Genomic DNA, 6079 nt, shown 5'->3' with positions numbered 1-6079 from the left:
CAATAAAGAGATATATGGAAATAGGTGATGTATTGATAATAAAATGATTTTGGAATGACATACAAACATAGCAGAAATAAATGGAGCATCTAATTGCAAAGTGGGGAATGGACAGGAAGAAAACAACAAATTATGAAATTCTCAAACAGTCTGCACCAATATTTCAATGGCTGTTATTATTTTTAAATTAAATAAAAATTGTAACTGCAGTAATACAAAAAATTATAGGGGTAGATTAGAATTGTTCGTGACAGCTGATTTTGTCTGTGGACCCCATGCGCTGTCGTATTTTACTAATTTACCCTTTCTTTGAGATTTATCCACTATTTGTGTGATTAACCAATAAAAGAAAAGGTAATAGGTCTTTGGTTTGATTTCATCAAAATATGAATAATTTTTCTAATATAATTGGAATTGGTTTAGTGTTTGTATTATTAGTATAATTATTAGTTTGATTAATCTGTTACAAACTTTTTTTTTGTAATATGTTCATTTTATAATATTATAAAAGATATGTATCATGTATCTCAAAAAACGAAACCACAAACAAAGAGATTATTTTTTCTATTTTTGCTTGTGTATTTAAACAAAATAAGCTCGGCTGATATATTCTCTTGAATTAATATAAAGTGATGTTATTAAGTCATATTGCGACTAGCTATAAATTTGTTAAATAGAAGAAGAAAAAAATGTTTAAATTGATTAACTATTTTTTTCACATTATAATTGTTTTTGCAATATTTTTTATTTTTAAAAAATAACTACAGTGTGAATAGAATAGTAAAACTAGCTTTTTATTTATTTAGAATCAAGAAAATTCAAACGAATGATTTTTTTTCTATTTAATCAGTTTATCGTTGGTTATAATATAACTGCATAAATTTACTTTTAATATATGCCCGATGACTTTTGTGAATTAATCAAATAATTAATAGACACATATCTATTATTCTCGCAATGTTAGTATATTAGTGACTCGGGATAAGAGCATCCGCAACAGGCTCGCGGAGCGGGCGCACGAGCCCCGTACGACTGATGGTGTAGGAAGTGCGCGCTGCAGTTTTTGTCCGCAAGCTGGGTGCGGAGAAGAGAGAGAAAGCCGCGTGGTGAGAATCGCCTAATAGAGAAAAAGAAAAGAAATTTGGAACAAACAAGCTATGAGACGAGGCTCGCTACTGCAAATTAAGCTCGATGGCTCGAATGGAGGGGCCCACCTGCGGGCTCGAAATCTTGGCTCGTGGTCGTGGATGCTCTAAGTAATTGAAGGTCGCTCATTAAATACACGTGTCACACTGATCAGTTAAATATAGTTGTACGAGTGGCATTATGAGATGTACCTCTTGTTTTCATCCTTTATGGATGTTAATAAATGATTCTGGGAAGTCAGTCACTTCCTCAACAAATTAATTAAAGCATGCAGACTCTGTTAGGCCAACTCCAGTGACATATACCAAAATATCAATTTAAATGCAGTTTTTCACATTATCTTATCCAACCTTTTACTATAGTAGTATTATTTTAGTGCCGATGTGGATGGATTCAAATATTCTTAATCTGTATATCGATATTAAATATGAAGACATATATTTCAGAGAATATTCTTTTTGGTGTACAATGTACATAGTTTTTTAGCAGATGCTAATCTAGTAGTAGTGTATATATTAGTTACATGTAAAAATTAAAATAATAGAAGTGACTTGTGTTTGTTAGAGAAAACTCAAGACTAGTGAACATGCATGAGACCCATAACATATTAATTAAATTGAATTAAAAACTGTTGACGTGATTTGCAACTTCATTTTGTTATAGTAATAATTTTTTTTAAGATATTAACACGAATATGGGATATGGCCGAGAAGACTCCCTACAAAAGGCTAGGGTTCGTTGCCATTAATAAAACTTGAACCAACAATCTTTTTAGAAGATATAGTTTTTGGTACCTTAATTTTGCTGCATGGGCTAGACCTCTTCGACGGCTAGGGTTTATTATAAATATGTGATGTAATATGTTGTAAACGAGCTGAGCCAAGTCGAATATATATTAGCAGGCTCAAGTTCGGCTCGTTTAAATATGTAATACCCGGACTTTTGATGACGTGTTTAATTGCTTGAGTTTGAGTAATTAGGGTTTAGATCCCTTGTTTGATTTACTTTGTAAACAGATGAGGAGTTATATGAAGTTTTCTTATTATTTTTAAGATGTTGAGATGTTCTTTCGATGATGTAAGAATGATGTGAGATTTTATATTCGTATTTGAGTTTGAGTATTTGAATAATTCGAGATAATTATTTGAATGAGAACGATGAACTCGGAAGTGAAATCTGAGTCCGTTAAAACGTTTTTGAAAATTTTGACTTTTTGACGATGAATAGTAAAATACTGCTATTTCGTCTTTTTGTCGACTTTCAAAATCTTACGTGCACGTCGTCGAGAAATATTCTTAGTTTTTCGATACGAGTCCAATAATGAAAGTTTTTATTTTTGGACGACGAGTGAATAGTAAATCGGGATTTCTCGATAAACGTGTAAATCTCGTTTATCAGAATTTCGAGAACGAGCTTGTATTTTCTATATTTATATAGAATTACGAGTGTAATAAAAGTGAGTAGGAGTTGAGAGGGCGAGTAACGAAGAGTATGGGTAGTTAGTCGTTAAAACGAGACGAGACGAAACGAGATATTTAACGACTAAATATCTAGGCCTACCCTACCAAAACCACCCCCCAACCGCCCACTACCCTTAACTCACGCTGCACACAACACACACACACTAATTTGTGCTGCACACACACTAAACCACATTAGAAACACACACACACTTCACGTAACACCATTGTTGAGAAGCTTAAGCTTTTGACCTCCGATTTGAGCACCGAGACGAGCGCCGATCATCTTTTCGATCACGTATCTAAGTAGGTAAGACCTCTACCTACGTTTTGATGGTTTTCTTTTCGATTTTCGTCGACGTCGAAAAACGTCGATTCTCGACTTTATTTTGAAACGACGTCGGATCGTCGTGAAATTTTAGTATGTTGTTCTTGGGTAGATGTTGAGCATGTTTAATGAAGGGAGTAAGAACGGAACGAACCGTAGCTATGAAACCCATGAGGGCAGCCCCGTTTTTCACATATTAGCTTGTCTTTCGATTTTTGTTTGATCGTTTTGACTTGATATTTGTGCTTAGGGGTATGCTAGAATCGATATATATTAAATTCGTATTTTTCCAAGCACGAAAATTGTATAAATTTTTAGAGTATGATTATTTAAATTCGTGAAGTTTGAGACGTTGCATAATGAATATTATTGCGTATATGTGTTCTACGATATCACATGAGCATGCTAATTGATTTACAATTTATGGATGATAATTGTTGAACGAAATTAAAACTGGAATTCTGTCAAAATTTTACAGCAGTTTCAAGCTTATGTTTCGATGAGTTTTCATTGCTTGATGGCTCTGAAATTTTAGTATGTTTATCTATGATATGTGTATTTCGTTTCTGCAAAATTTCATGTCTTTTGGATGATGTTTGCTATTTTAAAGATATTTTGAAAAATCCTTGACAGAATCTGTCAACTATTGGTAGACTTCACAAAAACGTTTATATCTATTAATCCATGAAGGATTTTGCATCACCGTTTTTTTTAAACGAAACTAGACTTCAATACTTTTCTAAAAACATAAGATTTCGATTTTTATGACCTCTGAAACAGAGCAGTTTATTATTTCAAAAATGCCCTGTTCTGCTGTCATATTTGTCCAACAGTAAAAGTGTATGAGTTTCATTGTTTATTTGGCAGATCATATGAACGTTTTCTCTTGTGAAATTTTAACCAAATCTTCAAGGATACCTTTAGTTTTGGATGATTAAATTTGATGGAATTTTATTAAGGTTTGCCTTGGTTTCTAATGGCCTAAACAAAATTGGCAGAAACTGTCAATCTTTGACAGCCTGCACTAAAAGAGCAATATCTCCAAAAACCTTTAACCTTTTTGGTTAACTACCATTTTTAGAGTGAACTACACTTCATGAAGTTTTTGAGATCAATTGGTATGAGAGTTTATGATGATTGAGTTGGTTGTTATGAATTTTTAAAGATGACACAAAAACAGCAAAACTTTCTAGAAAACAACTTGATTATATTTGTTTTGATGGATGATACGATATGACTAAATGGTGTGAGTTGTGAGAGTTATGATTAACGCACATAAATGTTGGTATCTGACACTCGAACAATTGGTGTCGAGTATAAATGATAGTTTACTGATAAAGAGTTTTGATGATTTTGAATTGTTTGGTTTGCGTTGAAAAGATGTCAAGATGTTAAGTTTTGAGTCGAGAGACGAGTTCACGTAGTGAGATTCACGCGTTGAAATCTCGTGGCTGACATTATATATGAATAGGTCATGCCGAAATTTTTAGTGAAATTAGAATTTGAGCATAGTCAATTCTTGTTGACCCGTGACTCAAATACATGCCTAATGGAAAGTTTAACTTTCTAATCGGTTAATTAGACGAGATGAGAGCGAATAGATCTGCTAAGAAAGTGGACTTTTCGATGTGTTAAATATTTCTTTTAATTGAAGCGCTGCTAATTATAACATAAGGATGTTATAATTAATGAGTAATGACGAGAGATAATAATTGTTATATTGATTAACAATCAAGAGAGATGAACATTAGAGATACTAATGTTTCATAAAAGAGATTAGATTATTAATCGAGGTTTCTTTTATAACTTCTCACCAATTCTTCATAACGATGAAGGTCCTTTTGGGAAGTAACGACTTGAGGGAGAGAGTGACGTTACTCATTGATACAGAGACACAACGAGGTGGGCATTACTTTTACTATACGTATATAGAGATCCCCTACGTATCGTAGGCCTCTTATACGAATGAATGCATGAGATGATCTAACTGTTAATTTCAGTTTCATATATATCAAATGAGTTTAAATGTTACATTCAAGCAAGTTATTTCATGACAAAATCTTTGAGTTAAAGTTATTTCAAGTATTGTCTTGCCATAAAATGTTTCAATTTTAGTATGATATCTATCTGCTTTGGCTTTGCCAATGATGCAATCGAATTCGGGTCCTGAGCAGTTGATAGCTATCCTGCCAGGACTAGTGTACATCAGTGACCGTGAGTCATCTAGCGGGTTGGCCGGTCAAGTGACCGTGAGAGGTGGCCACCTCTCCGGCACACAGTTTCAGATATGATAGATTACAAAAGAACTTAGTCTGATCAGACGAACTTTAAGAATCACAAATGAACTTAGTAAGCTTGGGCCTTTTTAGCGAAAAACTCCCTTGCTGTACTGATTATGATGGCATGACAATTTATAGTTTTGAAGCATGTATTTTTATACCTAGGCATACGTGCCCACTGAGTGCTTTTGTACTCAGCCCTGCATATGTTTTCTAAATGTGCAGGTTGAGCTGATGTGATGATGGTGCTGCAATGAGCGGAGTCTCCAGGGTTGTTAATAAATAGTTAACCTGTCTAGAATATGTCTTCATACATATGTCTAGCTACTTTCCGCTGCAAGATGTTGTTGATGTTATAGTATGTTATGTCATACTTTGAGTCTTAAGAGAATGGTTGCATATGATGTATAACTTGATTAATGATATTAATTAACTTTTATGCAGTCTTTCATAGACTGTTTTCAATTGAGTATTAATGAATAAAAATGACGAGTTTTATTAAGATGAGTAAGTTTTACGGCTATAAATGACGCCCCTTTTCTTCCCCTTCTTCTTTAACCCCATCCCTAGTCGTGGATCACTCGGCCTAACTATCCCTAGTTAGGGCGGGCTGTGACAAAATATTCGGATGTTCGAGCTTGATTCGAGCTTCTATCTTGTTGATTGAGCTCGCTCGAGCTCAATCGCCCACTTACCAAGCTCGAGCTTAACTCATGTGATACTCGATAATGTCGAACTTGACCTCAGCTCGTTAAATATTCATACACATGATGTTCGAATTCGTTAAAAGTTTATGAAAGACTTCTTAATTAATATATTACTCAGGCTCGAGTTTGACTCGTTTAAGATTCGGGAATTAACTCGAT

The 6079-nt window shown here is 33.9% G+C and overlaps 1 long non-coding RNA gene across 1 annotated transcript; it reads left to right on the top strand.

Annotated features, from left to right (window-relative positions):
- The first annotated feature begins 2783 nt into the window (after positions 1–2783).
- On the top strand, positions 2784–5677 carry LOC130985057 (uncharacterized). Its single transcript, XR_009088871.1, has 3 exons — positions 2784–2916; positions 4770–4836; positions 5439–5677. It is a non-coding gene; the product is annotated as an uncharacterized LOC130985057 (long non-coding RNA).
- The last annotated feature ends 402 nt before the right edge of the window (positions 5678–6079 follow it).

Source organism: Salvia miltiorrhiza, chromosome 5 (assembly GCF_028751815.1).
Source record: "Salvia miltiorrhiza cultivar Shanhuang (shh) chromosome 5, IMPLAD_Smil_shh, whole genome shotgun sequence".
Lineage (NCBI taxonomy): Eukaryota > Viridiplantae > Streptophyta > Magnoliopsida > Lamiales > Lamiaceae > Salvia > Salvia miltiorrhiza.
Note: the sequence above shows the minus strand (reverse complement) of the source record. Positions and strands in the feature narration are given on the sequence as shown.